Below are 27,455 nucleotides of genomic sequence, written 5' to 3'. Positions count from 1 at the left end.
CTGTGGGAGCAACAAGGAGCCGGTGGGAGGAGAGCGGGCGCCTGATTGGAAACAGGAAATCGTTGGGGGAGAAGTCGCAATTGTCTATTGATTCTTGATCCTTTGTTTACTTGTTCATTTGTGTGCCCATCTATTAGTGTCACTTCTGATAGGCCCCAGGGACACTGAGACAAAGGGACACATTTTCTGTGCCCTGGAGCTCAAGAGTCTACCCGCCGAAACAGATGGGTGAGCAAATTGTGATGTCTGCTTGATAACCGTCTTGCAAAAGTTAACCTTTCTGCAGAATCTAATTATGTGATCTTGGTGGATTTATTTAACATCTCTGTGTCTCTGTTTGCTTATGCATAAAATGGGGAGAAATCACAGTGGGTGTCTCAGGTCTGTTACGAATATAAGCAAGACAATACAAGGGAAGCCCTGGGCTGGCTTTGTGACATGGAAGTGCTAGCATCGGGAATATTAGCTACGAGAATGGGTACTAAGGTTATTTGTTGACACAAACGTATATGTGGCGAGGTGGAGAATCATAGCAGAAATAACATACTATAGCTTCATCATATAACCTCCAGTGGTAGGGGAAGGGAAGTGGATTTGGGGAATATTATAAAGAAAAACATCTTTTTTTTGAATTTATCAATTTCTATTTATAAAAATTTCTGATGCAAAGGAGACAAAATGTCAACATCCGCTGATTTGACTCGATGGGCCTAAGGGTATATGTTACTATATAGCTTTACTGTTTTGCAGGTTTACTTTTTTTTTTTTTTTTTTGATGTTAAAAAATTCACAAAACAATGAGGATGGGAGATGATGAGATGGGTGATAGGTAGCTAAGTCGGGCTGGGTAAAATGTAGCTAAAACGCAGGGCTTGGGTTTCTGGAAATAGGATGCAGGGATATGCCATAGGATGCCTCCCGGATGTGCACAGAGATACGGGGCATCGGGTCTGGAAGAAGCGTGGAAAGGAGACCACATGTGGAGCACCTACTCCATCCCAAGCACTGTGTGGATTCTCTTTTTCGTTTGAACTGATCTTAATGGGAAATGTAGCAGCCGTGCAGAAATGTGCAGAGCATGACCGTATATACCTAACCGGTTTTTGGAAAGTGAACATCATAGGAAAGTAGCAGTTCTCAACCATGGAGATTTTGCACCTTTGGGGACATTCGGCAAAATCTATAGACATTTTTTCGTTGTCACAACTGAGGGAGAACATGCTCCTGGTATCTAGTGGGTAGAGGCCAGTGATGCTAGTCAACACCCTCCAATGCACAGGATGGCCACCACGACAAAGAATTACCCATCCCAAAAGGAAAATGGTGCAGAGATTGAGAACCCTCATGGAAGCACGAGTCAATCAAGAAGCAAGGGTGTCCTGAGCTCTGTGCAGACGCTCATTGCTCTTCTCCACTATATCCTTCCCTTCCCGTCCTACCCCAACCCCGACCTCTAGGATGACCACACTCCCAGTTTTCCTCAATGCCTGCCCCCCCTCCCCAAGTATGCATCTATGCGTGTCTGAACTTAGTCCAGGTTTTTCCACTAACACACTGTGTGACCTTGGACATGTTCCTTCAGCCCAGTGACCCCGGCGCTGCATCTGTAAAGCGGGATCCTAACGCTACCGTGGCTACAGGCTGTGGCACAGCAGCTGGTGCATGGACAGCCGTTGGAACCATGGCAGGCACACTGGGGGTGTCCTGCGTGCTCCTTGGTTTATTATCTCTACGGCAGAGGATTGCAGGCTCCCGGGTTGGGGGTGGAGGTTGTGGGGATGACCGGTCAAGGTTATAAAGTCAGTGCTGGGGTTTCACAACCCCAGTGGGCGCCCTCAGGGAGGAGGAGGGCCGTGCACGATGCCCAGCATCCTTCCTAGGCCTGCCTGTCCTCCGGGGACCGCTCGGTCCCCCTGCCCAGCATCGTCCTGCCATCAAGTGCTGTGACAGACAGGCCCATTTTGACTCATCGGGATTTTTGGCAGGAAAAGAGCAGATAACAAATTGGGTTCTATCTGGAAACGGCTCCCCATCGGGCGAAGGCTGCTGGCTCGGCGGTGCTGCTTCCGTGGCCCTCCCAGCGCCTCTGCCCACGGCAGCGTGGCGTTTTATTATTCATCTGTCTCTCGGAGGCCACAAAGACACCTGGAGCATAGCAGATCCTCACTACTCCGACTCCGCATCCCTCTCCTCGTGTTGCTGCCCCATCCCTGTTGACTGGAGCACATGGGCTTTTTCTCCAGCCTTCCAAGCCACCAGCTCCACCTGTGTAAAAAATACGCTTGGCTGAAAGGGCATGGGGGAGACAGGGGTCCCACTGCAAAGGACAACTCCCCGTCATGAAGCTCAAGGTGGACAAATGGGGTGACCGGCCTTCTCACCTGTGTCGGTGACCTTTTGAGGCCGTGAAGGATGCTAGGCCACTTGCAGCTCTGCAGCTGATTATCTGCAAGGCACCTAATTTCCAAATGTCGCCTTCCCTGCACATGCCACCGGGAGATGCTAACGCCTCGCCTGCCAGGTGATGTGACTGTTAGATGAGATAGAAGTGAGAAGGAGGGGGCACGTCTGCTACATCAGCGCCAGGGAAGGGCACCCTATTCCGTGTGGCCGCGGAGATGGTGCGAGCGAGCCGGTGAGGCTCGGGCACCGTGGGCCCACTGGCTGCGGCCACAGGCTCTGCTGCAGGGGAGCCTGGTGCTCTTGACCTCGTCTTTCCTCCACGCCGAGCCACCTCCACTGTGCAGTGGAGGTAAGGATAGTGCTCCGAGGATAGAGTTGTCAGGATGACAGTTCACGGAGCTGTTTCTGGCAGGAAAAAAAAAAATTATTTAGCTAATTGCCTAACCAATACTAAGTCCTCTGCGATACTGGCTACAATTAGGAAAATAATTTAAAAAACCACCACACCAGGCAATTCTCAAGTGTCTGACAGATATGTTGTCCCAAAGTTTTTCAGTTGCACTGATGAGATCAAAACCCAGACGGGCTCCCACCAGTCACGATGTTGGTACTGGGGTGCCCGCTTCTGGCAGTGTTCTCCAGCCACGCCTGCTCCCGCAACTGCTCCCCTGGCACCAGCCTGGGGGGCTTTCTGTGACCCCTGTGCTGCCCACATCACGAGCCTTGCCATCCTCACGTTCTCTGGGCTTCTCCCCACTTGGGCCGGGCTCTGTCTTGGTTACTGTTGGATCCTCCATTTGGGGTCCAGTGCCTGGCACAGAGTAAACATTCCACCAAATTGGTTGACTATCTATAAATGTGATGGCTTTACATCCTGTCACCCAAATACAAACCTGATTCATGTCTTGTGTGGACTTTGGGGTTCTCTTCAGAGCGCCCTGTCGTGAGAGTGTTGATCATGGCACTGCCCGCCCTCCTCCCCGGGGTTATTAGTTATTAAGATTTCTCACACAGCTGTCAAGAGGCTGGGCCCTTCCCCCAGCCCCTCCCCCAACTGACACCTGTCACGGAAGTTTGTCCTTTGAACTCAGGAGACAGGCTTTCCCCAGTACTCCATCCAGAAGTGTTTCCATAGCAACCACCGCCACTTCAAAGGTGCCCGAATGTCTCCCTCCTACATCCGACTTCCTCCCTCCCTGTGTGCCATTCAGGTGGCACCAGGCAGTTGGAATGAGCCTCAGGTCACCTTACCAAATGTTTCACAGCTGGCAGGAGCAGGTGCACCTATTAAATAAATTACTCAAGCTACATAGAGCCTGGTGCATCATCTTTGTGCGACTCTAGAGAGAGACCTGCCTTCAAAAGCTCTACTGTCCATGAGGAATCCCTGAGCTTTATCAAAGTCTCATCGTCCTGGGATGTTGTACATAAGTGGTGCTTCATAAAAATGGCCCGATGGAGTGAAAATATATACATACGTACCCACACATATAATTGTCATTTTTTTTTTTACTGGCTGCTTAGCTCTTTATATTCCATACCTGATTCAATGGGTGTATTTTAAATGCAAATTATAACATGAGATGTCACTTTCCTGTATTCAAAAGATTGAGATCTTAAGGTAAAGGTTCTTCTCATCACCATTGGAATTGGAGGGATGATTTGCTAATACCTATTTTAAATATATTTATCCTGAAATTCCACATCTAGGAATATAGTATCCTCTACACTCTACTATAAAGCACCGAAGACCCTCCCCCGCCCAAACCTAAGTGACTTAACTACATAACAGTTTATTACTGCTTGCTTATGCTCCTATGAATTGCCAGGACAGGTCATCCGGTATTGGCTGGTCTCACTCATGCATCTGTGCCTTCTGTGTGTTACATATGCACCTTTGCTAGTCTTCATGGGGCAGCATCATATAATATGGACACGGGCTGGGTAGTGGCCAGGGCCCAAAGGAGAGGAAGTTGATGTGTGCAAATACTTTCTCAAGGTTCTGCTCATTTCAGTAATGCCTCAGGTCTCATGCCAAGTTCAGAGTCATGGGAGAGGCTGTATCTAAGGGCATCAGTGCAGAGGTCAGAGAGTTTGGGGCTACAGGTGTGATCTTTCTGCCATCAGCGTAACTTCACCAAAGTTGGAGAACTTTGTATGATACCAGCTACTTGAAACTGGTTGAATCTTGCTTCGTGGTTGAGAATGTGGTGAGATTTTATTTTTTTAAGATTTTATTTATTTATTCATGAGAGACACAGGGAGAGAGAGAGGCAGAGACACAGGCAGAGGGAGTGAATAATTGAAAGGATATGTGGAAGAAATCCCTGTATGATGGGGATTAATCTTGCCTATTTCTGTTCTCTATATTACACACACACACACACACATACACACATATATATTTTAGGAAAGAAAGAGAAAGAGAATCTTGAGCAGACTCTGTGCTGAGTACAGAGCCTGGTGTAAGCCTCAATCCCACAACCCTGAGATCATGACCTGAGCTGACATCAACAGTCTGACACTTCATTGACTGAGCTATCCAGATACCCCTACACATATTTTTTTGGTAAGAGAACTTCAATGTACTTTCCCCAGATTTATTGAGGTATAATTGATATTAAAAATTATAAGATATTTAAGGTGCACATTGTGGTGATTTGATGATGCACATTGAGATGAAAGGATCCCCACAACTAATTGATTAACACAGTTGTCTGTATTTTGAGGCTTCTTTATCAGAAGCTTAGAGCTATACAATCATATTCAACCATCTATATTCATGACAATTCTTTTGGTCTTAAAGTCTATTTTGTAAGACATTTTAAAGCTAAGCCGGGCTTATTTTGGCTATTCTTTGTGTGGTGTATTTTTTTTCCATATTTTTACATTTGGTGTTTCTGATTTGTATCTCTTGCAAATGGGACGCTGTTGTGATAATTTCATAATCCTATATTAAAATATTTTTGAAAGACTTATTTATTTATGGGAGAGTGAGCAGAGGGAGGCTTAGAAGGGAGGGAGGGAGAACCCCAAGCCGACTCTCAGCTGAGCGTGAAACCTGACTCAAGGCTCAATCCCAGGATCCTGAGTTCATAACCTGAGCCCAAACTAAGAGTCCAATGCCTGACCGAATGAGCCACCCAGGTGCCCCTATCTTATGTTAAAATATTCTAAATAAAGAATTTGGTCTATTGTAGTATTTAGAGCATTTAGACTTACTTTTTCATTTTCAATTTATTTATACTTTTTTGTTATCATTTATACTTACTTTTTCATTTTCAACTCATTTATAATTATTGTTTAACCTTCATCTGCCTCCTCACCCTAAGTGGACTTCTTTTCGACTGATTACTTTCAGCTTATTTGTTTTATCATTTATTTTATTTTATTCCAATATTTTTATTCTACTGGGTTTTTTAAAAAAGTCAAACCCTTATGTTCTTTCAAATGCCATAATTTCATATATAATATATATAAAATATATATAAATAAAATAAGGATTTTCATATAATTAAGATCACTTTTCCCAACAAGAGATTTTGCTATTCACAACATGATTGACAACGACTGTTCAAAATTTTGGTTTGGCCCATTTTATAAACCACAGATGCAGCCACATTACCATTATCACTATTCAGACAGTGTCTACATTTGCTCATGTTTGTCAACCTTTTGTTACTAGGTATCTATTCTTCTTGATTCTAAGAAATACTTTAGAAACCCAGTATTAAGGACAGACTGATTTTTGTTTGCTTTCTTGAAATGCCTCTGTTCTTGAAGTAGAGCTTTATTCAATAACCAATTCTGAGTTGATAATTAATTTCTCTTTGTTCTTAGATGGTATAATTGTCATGTTTTCTAGCTTCTTTTTTTATTGAGAAGTTTTGCTGTTAGTGTAATTATCATTCTCTAATAACTGATCTGTCTTTCTTTCTGGCTGATTATAAGATCATCATTTTGTTTGCTGTATTCTATTTCATGACCGTGTGCCCAGGGTGGGATTTCTTTTCATTTATCCTATTTGGCATTCCTTGTGTTTCTTATACTTGTGGACTCATGTTTTTCAAAGGTCTAAAAAAGTACTAGGAATCAAAATTTGACTTATTTATCCCATTTTAGGAATTCCAACTTTAAATATGACACATTTTCTGTTCTATTGTCTGCTTCTAGGATGCTCACTAGATAAGAACTTCTATTAGACATTCACAGTCTCCCCTCAGTGTCTTTTGATTCTATTGTTTCCACTTCCTCAGATTGTTATTACACATTGTTGAGAACATCAGTAAGTCCATGTTCTGATAGGAATTCTGGCTTCTACCGTGTTCAGTTTGCTCTGAGCCTCCCTCTGCTGGGGCCTCATCATTGGCTTGTTCACCCTATATGCGAATCACCTTCTGTCTGGAAACCCCAAAATAGTAGGAGACTGTATTTTAAAGATTCAATTGAAGGTAGAGTTCTGTGTGTTTCTATGTGAGCTATGAAATGAAGAGGTGAAGCGACGTACTGGTTGTTGCTACTGGCTAGAATCCAGGGCATCTGTTTTTTTTTTCCCCCAAATAATCTGTTTCTGGATTGATTCCCCAAACCATCAGAAGTGATCCACCAACATGGCCCTAATAGCTATTCCAGGAGCAAGATCTCATTCCACTGTCACCCCCCATGCATGTGGGTCATCTTCGGGAAACCAGAGGACAGACAAGCAAACTCCTACCCAAGGCTGATTAAGAAGTAGCTTACACTCTCACCACCATTTCCACTGGTTGTGAGCACTCAGGATGCTGGGAAAGGACAGGACTGTTACCAGTTACACTGCATTCAATCCTTTCTGTACCTACCTACAATGATTTGGTTTCTCTTTCACATACATAGTGCAGATGCATACACTATTAGCTGTGTTTTTAATTTAGACAAATTTATTCCTGTTTCTCAAAGCTCTATTCATTTATTTTATTTTTATTTTTTTAAAGACTTTATTTATTCATGAGACACACAGAGAAAGGCAGAGACATAGAGGGAGAAGCAGCCTCCCTACAGAAAGCCCGATGTGGAACTCGATCCCAAGACCCCGAGATCATACCTTGAGCCAAAGGCAGATGCTCAACCACTGAACCACCCAGGTGTCCCTATTCATTTATTTTAAAATAAATCTTCCTGATTGCTTTGGATTTTGCATAGTTTGCTAGGGCTGCTTATAACAGAATACCATAGACAGGGTGGCTTAAGCAATAGAAATTTATTGCCTCAGAGTCCTGGAGGCTAGGAGTCTGAGATCAGGTATAAGCAGACCTGTGCCCTCCAGGAGCTGTGAGGAAGAATCTATTCATCCTTTATGAATGAATAAAGCCTCTTTCTGTGGCTTTTAGCAGCTTGTAGGCAATCTTTGGTATTCTTGGCCTTGGAAATTCACCACCCTAGTCTCTGCCTTCATGTTCACATGGCATTATCTTGTCTGTGTGTGTCTGTGTGTCAAATTCTCCCTTTAATAAGGACACAAGTCCTGGTGAATTAGACCACCACTTCAGTATGACCCCATCTTTACTTACTGTATCTGAAACAATCCTGTTTCCAAATAAGGTCACATGCTGAGTTATAGGGGGGTTAGAAGCTCAACATAAGAATTTTGGGAGTGACACATTTCAACCCATTACAGATAGTAACTTATCACTTGCTGGTTTTTTTATACCATATTTTATACCATATCATTTGCTGGTTTATTTATACCATACCATTTTTTATACCATATTTTATTTTATACCAGATTTTTATACCATTTTTTTATACCATATGGTTGGTATATATACCATACCATATATATACTAACATCTCATGACAAATTATTTTAGAATATGTATCTGTTATTTACAAATCATTTGGTGGGTGGGGGTTCTTAAATTGTTTTTATTTCTATTGACACTTTGCTTGTATACTTGGCGATTTTTGTTTCTAAAATTCATGCTTTGTTAAACTATGGGAATTTGAGGTCTTATATGTGGAATACTTTCCTCCAGAGAGGATTTGCATTTGCTTCTGCCTGGAACTGCTTCCTGGAACCTTTGTAGGACCTCATTAATGTCATTCTGGGGTCCGTCTACAATAATGCCACAGTCGAGTGACACCAACTCTTCTCTCTTGTTGCAGACTCCAGGCAGAATTTTTCCTTAGTGTGTGTTGGTCCCAGACTCCCAGAGATTGGGCTAGAGTCCCCGATGAATCACTGTTTGCTTTCTCTCCAGGGTTTGATCTTTCTTTAAAACTACAAAAATGACTCTTCACATTAGTGTTTTCATTGCTTTCTTTCCCAGGATCCACATTTACCTTCCAATGTTTTACATCCTTGTTTTAGAAGCTAAATTAGGGGCAAGGCACCAATAAAAAGTTTTGAGGGAACTAATCTTCAAATGGTGTATCTCTCTCTTTTTTTTCCTCCAGGAAATCTCTTGGAACTCCAATCCTTGCTATTCAGAGAAGAGGATGTGAGCTGTGCTCTGAGTCCCCTCACACTCAGCTGAGTGAAGCACGCTTCGGTAAGACAGTCTCCTGTTTACTCACTCATCGCTTGATTCAGCAAATATTGATTGAGTCACATGTTGACGCAAATCCTCTTTCAAAGTGAAGCAAATTATATTTATTTGGAAATCATGCTTGACCTTTAAAGCTTATGATTGACCCTTAAATTATGGCACATGATGCTTTCTTATCTAGTTTTTTTTTGTCCTTTTTATTTTACTGAGTTGGAGAGGGTGTGGTTGGAAACAGGATTGTGCTGTGCTTGTGATATGCTGATGGAAAGCTGTCAGCTGCTGAAATCACCCTAGAGAGAAGCTTGTATTGTAACGGGAAAAATATCAGGGAGAGAGAAATAAAGAAGACAACAGCAACCAGTGGGTAATGAGAAAGGTTTGCCGATCCTTTGGAGAAGTATAAACAGAAAATTCAACTGTTTCACAAAATGTATTTGGATGAATTTTGGGGAAAAGACCTGTTTATGTATAAAGTCCACCTATCTTATCCCTTGCTAGATGCAGAACATCCTCTATAATGCCAACGTGTCGAGCTAGTGAAATAATATACAATGTTTACATCACCTTACTTCCTTATTCCCAGGTAAGAACCGACTGGCCCCTAATATAATTCTACAAGTCAAGTCATTGATGTCAGTAGTGTTAAGACCACGGTGCCTGGTTCTGAGGAACGAGGACTCCTATAGTGGTGGTCATGTGGGTTAAAGAAGGCATTAAGTGTCATATTCTCATAGGTGGCTTCCATTAAAATAGAAAAACTTATTAATATAACAACATATCTTATTTGTTACAAAGCCTGCTTTCAATTCAGATAGTATATATAATGTAGAGAAAGAGTAAACAACATAAATATCTAGAGTTTTCTTTCATTAAAAATTCTAAGTCACCACATAATGAAATACCAGTTTCCCCCCCAAACCCCAGTTAATTCTACCCTGAATCCCTTAACTTGGAGGTAGAGTGTTCCAGCCCATGCAACCTTATAAATTAGGGTATAGAGAAATTAGAGCTACTTTACCAGACTGCTTCTTAAGTATCAAGGACAAGTCTCGATCTAGAAAATAAAGCTGTGCATCCCCGGATCAACTGGATAGGAGGGTGCTTCCTCTTCCTGGCAGTAAACTCATTTCTTCCTGTGGAAATGTGTTAGAAGGATTTGTGAGTTGGATACTGAAAGCTCGGATACAAAACAGCTCTGTTTTATTTGACAACCTTCCAAGCCTCTGCCATAAATCTAGTTCCCCCCACTTCTCTTTCCAGCCCGGATAGACCATTATAGTTTCTCTATTCATATAATTTTCATTTGTTAGAACAAGGTACAGCTGTTTCGGGGGAAAATGTTTTGAGAAAGTAGCTTGCCTATAAATCCATTTGCTTCACAATAATTAATTTGAACAAACTCCAAAAATATGCTTTAATAACTTCTCAGATCCCAATTAGGGCCAAATAAATGGCTTTCATTTATGGCAGAACCGATCTGATTAGGTTTCTTGTTTGGTGCACTACAAGCATGCAAAATATCCACCCTGAGGGACGTCAAGCGAAATCCACATCTTCAGATTTATTTAACCACAAATGCATATTTATAAATTGCAACAGACTTTTCTAATTAATTTTGCATCATGCTAATGATTTTTCTTTGTGACAACTGATTATATCAGGAGGGATCACAGCCAGATCTAGAGCCATTTGCAGTCACTGTTAGTTTGGAGAGAAATGAAAGGAAACAACACAGAAAACAATTTTCAGGGACATGGCTCCTGAGAAGTGATTACTGATTTCACCAAATGTCTACCAAAGCAATCCAATCAATAACCTTCATTTAGTAAGACTCATTATATGGCCCATTTTACAGCTAGGTTTACCTGTAACGGGAATGTTTTCTGATGAAGAAACTTCTTATGGTGAAGTCTGTGGAGGTGTGACATTGTAAAGGCTGACATGGCCTCTGATTTTGAGAAGGAAAAGTTATGAGAAGAGAAAATCAGGCAAATTAAAGGGGCCATACACAGAATGCTGGAGACCTGAGTCTTTGTACCTCTGCTTCTTAATAAGAGGAATTCCAAACTGGCCTACTGGAGGCATTGAAATAAGTCCCAGAAAAAATGGGTTGGGGCTGGCTGGAGAGAATAAAATACACTGAGTGGGAGAAGTGATGTTCTACTCTAGCAAAACAAGAGCAGTGTAGTGAAAGAAAGTTGAGTCAAAATATAATGCTATTAAACTGAGGTCCTACTGGAGATAAGCAGTAGGAATATGACTAGGGAAGGTAGAAACAGCTCACAGTATCTATTAGAGTTGGGTGAAATAGTCATACTTTTGTGTTAGAAAAGGGGCTTTAAGAAACTCATGGAAGGCCTGCAATTTATCCTTTTAATTGAATTTTGAAGGCAAGTAAGTGGTCCTCAAAGCATTTCCGACTGAAAAACTTCCATGCATCTTCAGGTGTCCATAGCTAAGATGATGTAAGAGTCAGGAGCTCATGGAAAGGAAGTTAAATTTCTAGCTCATGAGTCCTCATGGTTGATGGAGGATGTTCTATTAATAACACTTTTGTTGTTCTGTTGTTCTACAAAAAGTTATGGATCTCCAAATAGAAAAACACCCTGGCTGGTCAGTGAAAATTAAACATTTTAGGCTCAAATTATATTTTCAAAAGCTCTTCTAACCAAATGGGAAGCAGCTGGGAAATGAGAAAGTTCATGACTGTTTCTGGAGAGGGTGTTGCAGAGCAGAATTTGACTGAGATTTTAGATTCAATAAATCAAACTGGAAAATGGATAGAAGTGGGATATATTCCCCAAACCATCTGTTTATCTGGACACAGTCTGATCAAGAGGGCTTTAAGCTGATTCTGAGGGGGAAGCAGAGAGCTGGGAAAGACATACAGATTTTAAGTTGGTTGACTACTCGGGTGCATGCTTTAGTAACCTCCTTAGGTTTGTTGAATAAAACAAGGGGATTCCTTCCATGGCTAAGGGGAATGCTTCATAGTCCCCAAGGGCAGGGCTGCAGGCTGGTCTTGGACAGGGCCTGAAGAAGAGAACCTGAGCATTTTAGGTCTTGAGGAGTCTTTCTTTCAGATCAGCACATCCATGGCTACTGTTTTCCATTAAACATGGTAGGAAGTAGCTGCCAGTCAGTCATCAATTGTCAGATCCACTCCACAGAGCAGCCCGGTTGGGCCCCTTTTGGTCCCCATTTCTGGTTGGCTGGTTTAGGAGTCCATTACTAGGTCATCAGCTGTGGGGTGTGCAGAGGAGGCTGGGCCATTATATGTTTTTCCTGTGGCCTTTTCCACTGCAACTGGGTGGACTAGGGACCTGTGGGAGAGTGAGTGCTTACCGAGGAGGTCAGGACTATTCAACAGGTACAAGGGGTCTTGGCTATATATTGAGCCAACAACACTGGAATGGGTGCTTAGTAAACAGAAAAATGGACAGCCAGACACAGTCATAACTAATACTATTGGAGAGATGAGCAATCTAACACATAAACCTGAGTCTCCTGCAGGGCCCCTGGGTAGCTCATTTGGTTATATGGCCAACCCTTGATTTTGGCTCAGGTCATGGTCTCAGGTTTGTGAGACTGAGCCCCACATCAGACTCCAAGCTCAATGTGGGATCTTCTTGAGATTCTCATTCCCTCTCTCTGTCCATCCCACTGGTTCTCTCTCTCTCTCTCTCTCTCTAAAATAAGTAAATAAATCTTAAAAACAAAACAACAAGAAACCTTGAGACCGCTGCAGTGGTGAACAGTGGGCTCTGAGCCTTAGCATCTGGGCATTGCTGCCTCTTCAACATTTAACAAAGTCCCCGTTGGGACTCTGAGCTGAAAATATATGGAATGAATACATGAATTATTAGAAAGTGGCGATACCCAGAGATGGCTTTTAAAAGGAAGAACTTTACAAAGGAGGGTAGTTAGCTGATTTGTGGAGAAGTGTTTCAGTGGGGCTGAACATGGGGCCACCATTGGTAACACTCTACCTTGACCGGACATGAAGCAGGACAGTTGCTCTATTGAAGCACTAGAGGATCACTAAAGCTCAAATCAGCACATAAGTGCACTCCAGGTGAAGAAGTTGGATCTTTAATAGTCAAATTAACAGACCCATCTGGTAACAGGGTTCATGTCCTTCTCTGAGATGCATCCTTATTATTAAATTCCTTCTTTAGCTAAACATATTTCTCCTGAATCCAGTTTTGCTTGGTCAGATCAGTGTATATCACGTCACATCAATTTTGTGCAGTTAGCATTTGATGGTTCCTAGAAGTGCTGTGGGTAAACTGCTTGCTTTATTCATTTAAGTTTCTGTTTACTGCTTTGGATGCTGTTACCTTGGTGAGCATTCATGAGTATTGTGTCTTTAGGAGAATTATAGATTGTAACTAGGGACCATTTGGATTGCAAAGCATACCACCAGATATCAAGGGGTCAGGACTAGGGGAAGGAAAACAGGGACAAGGTAGTTTATGTGAGATTCCCTGAGATTCCATTTTTTCCTCTCACAGTCATTTCTTGATACATGGTAGAGATGACATTTCTTTCTTGCAAATGCTTTTAAATTCTAGTTTGCATTTTCAAGTATTCAATAAATGTCCTTTTTGCACACCTAGTAGATACCAGCCGCCATCTATTATCATGTGATATTCACCATGGAGGGTTGGGAAGGCTTATAAATACTATCATCTTCTTTTGGCAGATTAGCAAGTGAAGACTCAGAGAGTTAAATCTATGTAAGACCACCAACCTATTATAAGAAAGTGGTGTTTTCTTAATGACTATCTAGTGTTCTGGACTAATGCTTTAACTGAGTATGAGCCTTCTACCAGGCAAATCCCAGAACCAGTCTCATCTTAGAACTTTCTCTTTGCTGAATGGTTCCATCCCTTTCTTCTTCAGCTCTACCCTGGTTTTCCCCAGAGTTTACTTCTCTGGGGGGCCATGTCCACATGACTTTTCTTCATCCATAAAACAAAACAGAACCAATCAATCAATCAGACAAACAAAAGCCATCGATAATATGGCTATCCATCTCATGAGTTAAAATCCTCTATTTATTGGTGTGAGTTACATGTTTACCAGGGATTATGCAGCATTAGCTGTTATTAGTCCTATTAGAATTATTATCAACTATATATCTTAAAAGTAATGAAACCTGTAAGTCTCATCGTATCAAAAGAGCCATGATCCTTTTTGGAAAATAAACAAAGCAGTTGCTTAAATGTGTATTGTACATTTGGAGTAATTCCTATTCAGGCAAGCTGGTTTTATATTCATGACAAGCATTTTCAATTTTAATATGTTTGCTTACATGAGATGCAGATTGTAATTTAATGGCAGACTGTTTAATTATGCCTTCATTTGTATAAATTGTAATGTTGCTGCTGAATAAATGAAATAAAAATCTCTTTAATTTCCTTCTCAATATTTAATTTAAATCAATGATAAACAGTGCCCGTCTCTTTGAAACAATGTTAATTAATATTCAGAAGACTAAATTTATTTTTGGACGTATGGTATGTGTGGCATGTTGGTTTCATAATTGAACTGGAAATAAGATTGATAGAGTTAAATAACCTCTAAAGAGAGAAAAAAATACTGTACAATTCTATTCAATGCATCTTTGCCAGCAGGAAAATGTACAATATGGGTTTACATTTCAGACTGTTCATATAATTGTCATCCAATATGTAACTTAGAGTTTAGATTTTAAAATATTTTGTAAATATACGACACAATTATACAGATTGTAGAAGCATTATTTTTTTTCTTTCAAGTTAACCTGGCTATTTGCACATCCTATTAAAGAATTAATAAAGTGAGGAGGAGAGTGATGACAATAATTTTGTTTAGACTTCATATTGCAGATGCTACATCCTCTTACTAGATGACTGAAACAAGATGATGGCCTTCAAGGAATTTGTCATTTAATGCAAATGTCCAGAAAAATGGACAGTATTAATACTTATAAAATGATGAGTGCCTTCATGGAGAATAACGTAATACTCATGTTGGGGTGGGGGAGAAATACAGGCACGATCAACATTACCGAAATTAGTATCATCACTCATTACTGATAATCACTGAGTGTTGAGTCTCCACTGTGTGACAATGTACTTTGTGATTTTAGGTTAGCTCTTTTAATCCTTATAATGCTCTTTCATGAAATCTAAGACCGGGATCCCTGGGTGGTGCCTCGGTTTGGCACCTGCCTTTGGCCCAGGGCGTGATCTTGGAGACCCGGGATCGAATCCCATGTCGGGCTCCCAGTGCATGGAGCCTGCTTCTCCCTCTGCCTATGTCTCTGCCCTCCCCCCCCTCTCTCTCTCTGTGACTATCATAAATAAAAAATAAAAAAAAATTTAAAAAAAAAGAAATCTAAGACCAAGAGATGTTTAATAATTCGTCCATGAAGCCAGAACTCATAAGCATAGGAATTGGACCTAGGGTAGTCTTGCCTTAAGGTTCATATGATTACCTTCCCCATTATATGGTACATTTCAAAATATATATGCATGGGGATATTCAGATAGCCAGGACAGGTTAAGCCAATGGGTTTGGAATGGGAAAAGATTTAGGACCCCATCACTGAGGTTCATGCTGGTGTAGGCAACAGGTTAAAATATAATCCAAGGTTATATTTTATATTTTTTTTATTTTTTATATATTTTTTATTTATATATTTATTTATTTTATATATTTTTATTTTTATATTCAGATAGCCAGGAAAGGTTAAGCCAATGGGTTTGGAATGGGCAAAGATTTAGGACCACATCACTGAAGTTCATGTTCGTGTAACCAACAGGTTAAAATATAATCCAAGGGCAGTAACTATCAGCATAGTTTAGAAATTATCTGTGTGTGAAATTTCATTCCATGGGAAACCAAAGAATTAAGATAATTGAGGAAAGAGTCCACTATGAAGTCATAAAATATGAAGACACGAAGGGTCACTAAGACATTGGAAGAATTTTCTTGTTTTTAAGAGTAATCCTCACTGATGCATCAAGAGCAGAGGTATCAGAGACCCACCTAAGGAGGAGGTGGCACATTCCAGTCACTGAGGGAAGTTGAGTCAGCAGGAATGTACTTAGGGAATTGGGTCATGCCCCAGTGGAGGATCCTGGCAAATCCAGTAGGAGACACAGACTGTGCCAGGGTGGGAGGTCGTAGAGGTGTTGGAAGTGAATTCATGCATCATTCTCATGCATGAATCAGGACTGTATCAGCTGAAGAAACCTAAACCTACTGCTTCCTTACTGCTTTTTTTCTCCATCTTGTCTTCTCAGCATCAGAGAATGTGACTGAGCTCAGGTCTGAGAATTTTCCATCCAGACAATCTCAGAGGAAAGGGCGGGCTCTTGTCTGTTACTGAGTGCCCAGCCATGCATCTCTGGTGAATGACTGCAGTGCCAGAGAATGGTATCTCCAGAGTGATGGTCCTGCCATGGCACCCTGGGCAGCCCTGCACACAGCCACATAGGCCCATGCAGAGAAGGGCTTGACCTGCAGCTAATCTGAGTCTTGGATGGACACTTTGTGGTCCTTAGGGGATAGGTGGGGATGGACAACTTAGAAGGGCCTCCTACAAAGCCATCTTCTAAATTCCCAGTCCCCTTGGGAGGCTGTCATGAGACAATTTCTCCTCACCTCCTGGGGTCTCATGGAATATGGAGCTTTTTGCCCCATCGTCTCAAAATAGAGGTTCAAAATATAAAACTTCTCAGCTGCAGCCTGATATTGGCTCTTTAGAAAAATAGTGTATTATTTAATTAGAGCAGCCATAACAAATTGTTAAAACATGGAAATTTGAGACTGTTGTTATTCATTGGTCTGAAAGGCAGAAGTCTGAAATTAAGGTGTTGGTGTGGTGCCACCCCCTCCAAAGACCCTTAAGGAGCATCCTTCCATGCCTCTTCCAGATTCTGGTGACTTCTGGTGTCCCTTGGCTTGTGGCTACATCACTCCACTGTCTGCCTCTGCTTCTCTGTTCCTCTGTCCTCTCCTCTTCTGATAGGAACCCTGACTGTTGGAATTAGGGCCCAGTTTAAATCCACGATGATTTCATCTCTAGATGACTAACTAATTACATCTGCAAAGACTAGTTTCCAGTAAGCTCGTATTCTCAGATTCCGGTTAGACATGCTTTCGGGGACACTATCCAGTACCATCCTGGATGCCCCCAGCTCATGTTGTGCTCATCTACTCTCTTTTATTGCAATGTTGTCTTTTTGGTGTATGAAGCAAGGATCACAGGGAGCTGGTGCCTTTCATTGACCTTCCTTACCACATTCAGGTGGTAAACTGTCTGAATTGAAAAGTGGCTGGCGTGTTTCACTGGTGAATCTTGTCTTGTGTGTGTGCTTGACAGTCACCCATCTGGGAACTGAAGCTCAAACTCAAAGCCAACCAACCTTCTTATATCTTCCTCCGGCACCCTGCTGGACACAGTTGCCCCTTCCTGCCAGTTCTGTAGCTTCTCCACCTGCTGGATTCCTGACCCCTGCTCTTCCCTTGTCCCCCATCATTTCTTGTCTAGATTACTACTACTGCTTCCTCACTGCTTTTTCTCCCTCTTGTCTTACCCCATCTCACTACACCTGGCACACCACTCCTAGGTTGATCACTCCGAATTTTAAAAATCACCATACTCCTGGGTTTAAACCCTGTAATGAATTTCCATCACCTATAGATTAAGACCAGATCTCTTATGGCCCAATTCACAGAACCCACATGAACCAGCACCTGATGCTACATAAGCTGCCGTGTGGCATGTGGAACACAACCATATGGTAGCATCTCCCCTGCTCATATCATAGATCCTCTTTCTGAGGGTCACTTGATCTACAGAAGCAGTCATTTGCTCAATGCAGGCAGCCACCATAGCCCTTTATTTTCTGGCAGTCATATCCTCTTTCACATTTTTGTATTTCCACAGAGTGCAGACAATTATATCCCTTACAGGATTTTCTGAGGATTAAAAGTGATAAAGTGCTTGGCACACAGAAGGTACTCAATAAATTCCATTTTCTTTCTTGTCATTGTATCTGACCCAGCTATGTATCTTGCCCATAGTTGATATTCATTATGTTTGTGGATCAGTTGTTGAAACAATCAAGACCTCTATATCCTTTTGGAAGCAATCACCATAAATTAGCTTTATAATTCTCAAAATAGCTAAATGTCAACAGCAAGTTTATTCTATTTTTTCCTCCTCTAATTACCCTTTAACTTCCTCCTATTTTGAGAGCACCCTTCCTCCATTTTTTCTTCTTGGAATACTAGATAGCTTGCTGAATTTCCCAAAGCTGCCCCCTTGTTCTCCTGTTCTATCCCCATCCTTGAAATCTTATAGGTTGTCAGATACCACTTTGTACCTAGAGCAGGAGTCCCCTCCCTTAAGCACAATGTTGCATCCCTCTGAACACACCATGGTTTCATTTTATAAGTATTGGTGCAGAGGCCAGGGGGCCAGGCCCTGGGTTGAGTGCTCTACATAAACAGATGAGTCATAGGGTTTTCCAAGCCTATATGGTTTGGCTCCAACCTCACTCTTTTCTCCTGACATTTACTCCTTCATGAATGCCTTTGTGAATGACCTTAATAATTCTGGATTCTTTCCTTTTCTCCTTTAAGAATTTACTCTGGGGCACATGGGTGGTACAATCATTTAAGCATCCAATTCTTGGTTTCAGCTCAGGTCATGATCTCAAGTTTCTGGGATCTAGTCCTGTGTCGGGCTCCGTGCTCAGAATGGAGTCTGCCTAATATACCCTTCTCCCTCTGCACCTCCCTGACAACATGCATGTAGTCTCTCTTTCTCTCTCTTAAATAAATAAATAAAATCTTTCAAAAAATGAGTTAATCCTATAAAATTCAATTTTAATTGCCAGTTTTGTCTGATAGCACCCCAGTGGAATAAACCATACCCACTGACCCATGTCCCCACTGCACGTGTTGGACATGCCTGTTTTATAGAACACCCACCAAACTGTAGTCATGCTCACTGTGTATTCACATGCCTAGTGGCCTGTGAGATCCTAATGACACATATTCCACTTTCAGGGATGATCTGTGGTTTTCTTCTGTCATCAGAGCAGCTCACAGAGTGTAACCTTAGACTTTGAGGAACACTTCATTCATCTCTCTGCTGGCCTGACAATGGAAATGAACAGGATTTGCCAAAGGAGCTGCAAGAGCCTCTGGAACTTCTCACATGAGAGATATCTGCCCCCAAAGGGGAACATCCGTCTGCTTTGGAGTACATCACTCAGTCCTTAGACTTGTAATAAAAATGCTGTGATCTGTTCTGGAGGCATGGTGTGATGTCAGTGTCAGGAAGAGGGAACTTGACTTTTCTGGCATTTGGGCTCTCAGGAAGGAGGAAGGACAACACCCCTCATGCAGGCTTTCACAAGGCACACTGGGAAATTTCTGTAGGATTTTAGCTGGTATGACATTGATGTTTATTTCTGTATGTCCTGCCCTGGGTGAATCTATTAAAATTATGTGAGAACTATAACCAGATTCTGATCTGCTTGGGTTGGCAAGAATGGCAGCCATCTCTGGGTAATTTCTGTGCTGACATTCATGGCCAGGAAATTACTGATGGTACAGTTTAAGGAGTATGTTTTCATTTCAAACACGGCCCCTTCCAAAAATTGGGAGAACAGAGAAGAGAGTTCAAATCCTAGAGAAAGGGACAGGAAAGACCCCAGTAGGTGAGGGCTGCCTGGCTTCAGTGCTAACCAGAAGTGCACAGCAAGACCTGGGTCTGATGGTAAGGGCAAGGCTGTTTCTCTGAGAGCCAAAGGCTCCCAGGGCTACCCATCATCAGTCGGCGTATGAAGCTCAGGACAGAAGAAGCCCATGCCCCAGATTCTGAAAAGAACAGAGTTTCTAATACACAGCTGCTGGTTGAGACCTCCTCTCTCCATGTTGTGTTTTGTTATAGAAGGACTTTAGAATCAAATTCCTGCTCATCCTCTGTGCCTTCTGGGAGGAGTGACTTTCTGGATTGTTGTGCTCCAGCAAATAGGCTCAGCTGCTTCCTTTCTCCTCCACTAAGTTCTCTCCTTGCAGAAGCACATGTTCTCCAAAGCTCTGCACCGTGAGTTGTTTGGTTGCAGAACCCACAGGGAGGTTTAGGGTTCCCAGAGCTTTGAGAAGAGGACAGGTAAATTCAGTTCTGGGAGGCACTACTTACATGTTCTTTTGGCTGTAGTCATAGCCACACCCTCTGATAATGTTTTAATAGTGATAAAGGTGATGTTTGAACCCTTCCTGTGTGGCTTTGTCATCTTTCAGTTGGTTCTGAGAAATGAGAGCATTACTTCATAGGTTACTAAAATCATATACCTTACACATTTCACACAATGAAGTTACTAATGCCAACAGTACTCTTACTTCAATTGATTGATTGACTGATCAATTTTAATATTCTGCTCCCTAAGAAACAAGGTTGTCTCAGAGCAAATAGTGCTTGGGAGTTAGAAAGTCTTGAGATAAAGTATCAGCTTGTCATTAACTGAATAACAATAAGAAAGTGACAGTTTATCTGATCCTCACTTTCATAAAATGTTAATGGGGGCAATGATGACCTTACAGATGGTCATGAGGGTTGATGCAGAATTTGGAACCTAGCACAGAGCCTGGCGGATGGTAGACACACAGAGAATGTGAACTTCCTTTCCTCTCATTTTTCCTTTTACTCCTTGACATAGCCATGCTCTAAACAAATATGGGTGCTCAGTAACATAAACCCTAGCACTGACTCCAATGTGATTCTAAAGAAGGGGTTGGCCACCTTTTTTTTTTTTTTTTTTTTTTTTTTAAGGCCATACAGTAATAATTAGGCTCTGTGGCTCACTCATCCCCATCACAATTACTCAACTTTGCTGCTTGGTACACAAGCAGCTATGGACAATATATAAATGAATGTATATGGTTGTGTTCTAATAAAACTTTATTTATAAAAACAGGTGGTAGGCCACAGTTTGCTGACTCCTATTCTAAAGGAGTTGAAATGTTGTTGACTGTTGAAATGTTGTTGACTATTAATTCAAAACCCATGTCTGCCATGGTTCTTGATGTTGTCATTACAGAGGAGAGGGCTAAAAATCAAGAAAGAATCAAGGACATAAGTGTCTAAATAAAATTGACCCCTCCTTCACTGCGGTGTCCATAAAGAAAAATTTTCTCCACTTTCTCTATAGTATCTTTGCTTCTTCCCACCATAGCACTTACACTTGGGTGTGATTATGTTTACTTTCTTTTCTTCTCTGATGGAGCTCTTTATAGGCAAGTATTGTTGATTAATTTTATAACTCTAGAGTACTCAGTGCCTGGAATTTGGCAAACATGCTGTAAATGCTCTTGAGGGAAATAACATAATGAAAGTTTGGGGGCACACTTTTCATTGTTGGAAGATTGGCTTTTCCATTCAATTACCATGAGTGTATGTGATTCCCAGCCAACATCAGTTACTGCAGAATGTGTTGTAATTCCTGGCATCTTTTCTCTGTTCATGGCTAGTATTATATACTTTCTCCCCACCATCTTTTTTACAAGATTATAAAATTCTGATTTCTAAACAGACCTACAGTTCTAGACATCATTATCTCATGGTTGTCTTTCCAGAGTCATATTCTTTGAAAACACATTGACATGATGAAGCTCTTAGGAACTTAACACCATGTGGCTGTTATTTTTGTCATGATTGCTGGCCCCTGGAGAACTCAAGCTAATTTGTGACTTACTCATCCTTGTGTTCCCAGATTCTACCATGGGGTCTGGAAGACAGCAAGCTCTGGGTGAGGGTTTATTGCAATGGGCTTGAGGTAAATGTGGATGAATGCAGTCCTGGACCCTGACTTCCAGGAGATTATAGTTTAGTAGGCATGATAAGTTGTGGCCATAAATCTCTGTGATGCTTGGTAAAAAGAAGTGCTGTAGGAAAATGTAGCTAAGTTCCCCAACTGACAAGACAAGGTTGTAGACTGTCACTCTGATGAGAAAGCACAGGAAGGACACGTGGAACTGGAGACATGGGTTGTGACTTAATGGCTGGGATTCAGATTGATGAAGCTTGTGTGTGTTCCAAGCAGCAGAAACACAAACAACAGAATCATGCCTGGAAGAACAGAGAGACTTGGGACATGAGCTGTCAGTATCATTTATTGAGAGCCTTTGACATGCCAGGGATTTTAAGTTCATTGTCTCATTTAATATCCACAGTAAATTCCCACAATTTGAGTATTATCAACTCGGTTTTACAGGTGATAAAGCCAAAGATCAAAAGAGATTTGATGACTTGCCCAAGGTCACACAGCACACTAGGATCTGTCTGACCCCCAAGATTCAAGAAATAAGGACACCAGCTGGAAGAACCAGACTTCTCAGGTAAGAGGTAGACTTATTTTGGGAATTTCCTTCTGGGTTTTTAATATCTACTGACTTAGTCTGTGATTCTAAGTTCCGGGGTCAGCTCTTGCTTGAACTACAGGCTTGGGACAGAGGAATATTCTCTACATGATTCCAGCTCCTTTTTCTTCCCAGCAAACTTGGACCCCCCAGTACAAGGCCATGGCCCAGGACCAAGGTGTACACGCAGAAACCTAGCATAGTTTGTGAATCCCTTCCTTTGTTCTCACCAAACTCAGCTATTGTCCAAGACACCTGCTCCAGGAAGCCCTTTTTAATCTTTCCAAACTAATGTGTTTACCTCTACTGAAACCATTTGGCACCATTTTTAATCCTGGTGTACTTTTTTATTTGGTTCCCACAGGAATCCCTGTAGCACACTTGTGCAAATCTTGACTATCTGCCAGAGCAACCAGCCTCCTGACTCCCTGAAATGCAAGTCTATTTCTCTAGACTAGGCCCTGAATTCTCCTCACTGCCATCCTTTTTCTGCTTTATACTTCTTCTCCCAGTGGCTTAGACCATCAGACTTAACTTCCAAAGCCTCTTCTGGAGAACTATTTTACACAGATCACTCCTCAGAGGCAGTGTGTGTTTCTCTTAGAAGGAACCACATTGTTGATTCCCACACCTAGCCATTGTCTTTGTGCAGGGAAAGCTTTGTTCCTCTGAATGAAGCTGAATAATTTGTTTTAAATTTGTACCTTATCCACATCCAAAACATTAGAGATAACCTAAACTCAAAAAGACATAGAAGACCCTTACAACAGGAATATAAAATCTAAAGCAAAATCAAGAGACTGGAAATAAACAAACCAAGTCCCCTGGTTACGTAGTTTTATAAAATTTCTATCTTTCAAAGCTTTAAATTTAATTCTGAATTTGCTAAAAGCCAAGGCAGAAAAGAGAAAATAGCATTTCCTGTAACTCACACTACTGGGGGTTATTGTGTTCCTGGCTTTTCTTCCCTTTCCTTATATTCCCCACCAGCATTTGATCATCGTGTTATGATAGTGACCATCACATACCTATTTCTTCCATGTGGCCCCCTTGGGGCCAGGCTATATCTATCCTTACTAGTTCATTTGAGCGTTACAGACATGGTTTTGGCAATCTCCAAGCCAATCTTGATTCTTTTGCATTGCATGTGAGTGAAGTCAAGCAAAACCAGCCACATTCTAAAAAAAAAAAAAAAAAAAAAAAAAAAAAGATCCTTGGACATTTGATTAATAACTTCAAAACCAGTTTTAACTCCACAGAAGTAATTTCTTTTTTTTTAAATTTTTTTTTAAACTTTTATTTATTTATGATAGGCACACAGTGAGAGAGAGAGAGAGAGAGGCAAAGACACAGGCAGAGGGAGAAGCAGGCTCCATGCACCGGGAGCCCGACGTGGGATTCGATCCCGGGTCTCCAGGACCGCACCCTGGGCCAAAGGCAGGCGCCAAACCGCTGAGCCACCCAGGGATCCCCACAGAAGTAATTTCTATAGTTATCCCACTCTGGCTTTTGGGTTGTAAATAACAAAAATCAATTTAGCTAACTTAAACAGCCAAGAAATTTCTGAAAGTATATCACAGAGAAGCAATAGCAAGGCTGGAGACTAAGGTATGGACAATGGACTGAAACGTTAAGTGTGGAGGAAACTGAGAACATACCCAAGGGATAGGTTCAGACTCTCTCATTAGACAATCAGTCACTGGACTTTGCCATTCTGCTTGAGTAATCTCCTATCTCTGTCCTGTTTGTCTAATTTTTCCCAAATTAAATGTGGAGACTAAGGCCATTGACAGAAGCTTAGTCAATCTACCTGAGCTTTAGCTTCCTCCTGCTACCCACTAGAACCCAAGCCCCTAAACAGAAAGGAGTTTCCTTGCTGGGTAAAAAATATCCAGCAGGTGATGTTATTAGCCCTAGTTCTACTTGGTGTATTCACACCCCCTTTGCTTCCAGTCCAAACTTAGAAGATGCAGCATGCCTCTCAACATATTTAAATGGATTGGTACACCCTCTCACTTACTTCAGACGTATGAAGGATTGACAGTGTCAGGGAAATTAGGCTTATTTTTCATGGCCACAGGTGATTGAACTAAAAATAAGGTATATAAATTATTGGGGAACTTTTCTCAATGAAACACATCACTGTCAAATAGCAAGAGTTGTTCAATGATAAAATGCAAGCCTGGCATTAAATCAGTCAAGTTGAAGCCCCATGATGACTCAGCAAGGAACTTCTAGAGCTTCACAGTCCAACGTGGGAGCTGAGACTTAAATTTGAATTAACCCAAATTGCAAAGTCTTATTCCTCAGTCGCACCAGCCACATTTCAATGATTCAGTAGCCACATAAGGTTATATACACTGTATTTGACAGCACAGAGTGAGAACAGTCCCATCATCACAAGAAATTCTGTTGGACAGGACTGTTATAGAGGGTTTCAAAGCATCAATCATGGTTAGACCAGCTGGAATTAAAGCCTTTCAGTCCTGACAGTGTCAGTGAAATTATATACCTCAGGTTAGATATTATTGGCACTTTTCATGTTCAAGAGAGAGCAAAGAAACAGACCAAGCCTCCACACAGGAGATGACAATGAGATTGCAGCCCAAAATATACTAAAGGGACAGATAGCAAATATTCTAGACTTTGCTATCCATGTGATCTGTGTTGTAACTACTCAGCTCTGCTGTGGTAATGCAGAAGTGGTCATAGGCAACACAAAAATAAATGAATGGTACTGTGTTCTGATACGACTTTGTGTATACTGAAATTTGAATTTCAGATAATTTTCATATGGCACAATGTAGTTCCTTTTGATATGTTTTCAATCATAAATGTGATAAACTTAGTTTTCCAGATCCTTCTCTAAAGGATCTCTCAGATTTGGAATGGCTTACCAATCCTTTCCAATTCCTGCAATTACCAGAACATCCAGCCTAAAGCAGTGGCTTCTTGCAGCAATGTTAGTATTGCTGTGATGACTGTCCAGTATCCTGCTCCAGTGTTCCATCCTTGACTGGCCTGAAGACCAACATCATAAAATACTCCTGAGGACAGAGTAAGGAATTAAGCTGACCCACTTATGAAATGTGCTTCATGGCTTACTATGCAATTCTGAATAATTTAGTGACTCATTTTATACTTCTGTTTTGTTGCTGTTGTTATCGATATTTTTAATTATAAAATATGGCAATTTCACATGCTCCCCCTGGGGTTATTTTGAGGATTACATGAGATAAGGTGGGTAAGCCCTTTGGAAAGTATCCACCAATTCAATATTGTAAGTGGAAGCCATTGTTATTCACACTCAGACAGTACTAGAATTGGATGGAAAAATGGTTGAATTGACCTCAAAGTTTGCAAATGTAATAATGTAAGATTGGGAGAGGCTGGTCAGAAAAACGTAAATTCTATCAAAGTCAAGTTAGAATTGTATTCATAACGCAAGGATCCCTTCCCAAAAGGAACAATTTTGAGGGTTATGCCAACTGCTAAATGTCATAGAACACCAGGAAAGCTGACTCATAAGGGAAGGGGAATTATGTATTTGATTGGAACTGCATTTCCTCCAATTTGCAGGAAACTAATCATAGTTTCCTGCAAATGAGGCTTTAATTGGACCCACTTTAAACTGATGAGCAGATCATGGAAATGTATCTCATGTCTCACAGGTGGATGTGGTCACACTTGGGTAAAGAGTGGAGGTTCGTTTATAGCCCAGCTGTACCCTTCAGGCATCTTCCTTACTGAATACAGTTGCAGAGCAGAGGTTTGGAGGAAAGGGTGTTGGATGTTTTCTAATTTAAGGGCATAACCCCCTCGAACCATCCAAATCACAAAAAGCATATCATTAGTTGTTCTTCATTTATTCATCCCTGTAACGATAATATGGGCTAAAAGTATTGGTTCCTGCTTTCCACAAACTTATTTTCTCTTAAGCACGCAGATAATAACAAGACCAAGTCACACTATAGAATTCATCAGAATGACATAACGTGAAATTTACAAGAAACATGTAATTCTGAAGAAAACTGTTCAGTTCAACAAAACTTAATGAGCCTAAATGCCAGGCATTGTGATATGCAGTTGACCCTTGAACAATATGGGGTCCACTTACATATGGATTTTCCCAATAATGACAGTATACTGATGTAGATGTATTTTCTCTTCCTTATTATTTTCCTCAGGACATTTTCTTTCCTCTAGCTGACTTTATTGTAAGACTACGGTATATAGTACATATGATGTACAAAATATGTATAATTGACTTTTATTTTATTTATTTTAATTTCAAAAGAGGGCTATTAATAGCTAAATTTTTCAGTTACAGATTTGTGACTGCATGGGGGGATGGCACCCCTAATGCCAGAGTCATTCAAGAGTAAACTCTATATATGTGATCTTGAGAACAAATAAGATAACCCCATCCTTAAGAAGTTCATAGTCTAGTATAAAGGAATTATATGAACAAAATATCTTTTTTCTAGGAAACACACTTTGATTGTTTAGATATGATTAACATACAGCATTGTATTAATTTCCTGTGTACACTATAATGATTCAACAGTTCTCTACATGACTCAGTGCTCGTCAAGACAAGCGTCCTCTTAATCCCCACCATCTATTTCACTCATCCTCCCACCCACCTCCCCTCTGGTAATGACCAGTTCTCTGTAAGTTAAGAGTCAGTTGTTTTTCTTTTTTCTTTTTTGTTTTTCTTTTGAACAAACTGATTTTTGAAAGTAGAGAGAGCATGGTACCAAGTACAAAGCTTCAGTAGTATCCAAGAAATGTCTGGCCACTTGGAACCATGTACTGGTTGTTTCCTGATTAAGGACATTCAGGACATGGGTGACTGTAGGGTGCCATCCTGTCCCAGCTACAGAGGTCAAGCCATGGGTCCTGGACCAGTTCCACTTCCATCTACCAGCAAGGAGGGGCTTTATCTTATTTTGGAGAAAAGAAGGAAAGAGGAGCAGGAAGAGGAAGAAAGGAGGCAGGCAAAGAAAGAGGCTCAGTAGGCAAGGAGTAGAGGAGAGCGTTGTAAGGACAGGAAGAAAGAAAGAAGAGAGGGAGGATTCTCTCCTAAGTCAGAGATGG

The 27,455-nt window shown here is 41.3% G+C and overlaps 2 long non-coding RNA genes across 2 annotated transcripts in view; one reads left to right on the top strand and one right to left on the bottom strand.

Annotated features, from left to right (window-relative positions):
- Positions 1-752: 752 nt before the first annotated feature.
- On the bottom strand, positions 753-10,081 carry LOC106559643. The gene is made up of 3 exons (XR_005368325.1): positions 9,946-10,081; positions 2,382-2,808; positions 753-2,265 (listed from the first exon to the last, which is right to left on the bottom strand). It is a non-coding gene; the product is annotated as an uncharacterized LOC106559643 (long non-coding RNA).
- LOC111098568 overlaps positions 6,724-27,455 on the top strand; it is a 34,725-nt gene continuing 13,993 nt past the window's right edge. The window contains exons 1-4 of the long non-coding RNA XR_005368324.1: positions 6,724-6,854; positions 8,836-8,930; positions 9,426-9,510; positions 22,211-22,334. This is a non-coding gene — a long non-coding RNA (uncharacterized LOC111098568). The remainder of the gene's footprint in view (positions 6,855-8,835; positions 8,931-9,425; positions 9,511-22,210; positions 22,335-27,455) is intronic.

This window comes from Canis lupus, chromosome 13, assembly GCF_011100685.1.
Source record: "Canis lupus familiaris isolate Mischka breed German Shepherd chromosome 13, alternate assembly UU_Cfam_GSD_1.0, whole genome shotgun sequence".
Lineage (NCBI taxonomy): Eukaryota > Metazoa > Chordata > Mammalia > Carnivora > Canidae > Canis > Canis lupus.
The sequence above is the reverse complement of the archived record's forward strand: the minus strand, read 5'-3'. Positions and strand labels throughout refer to the sequence as shown.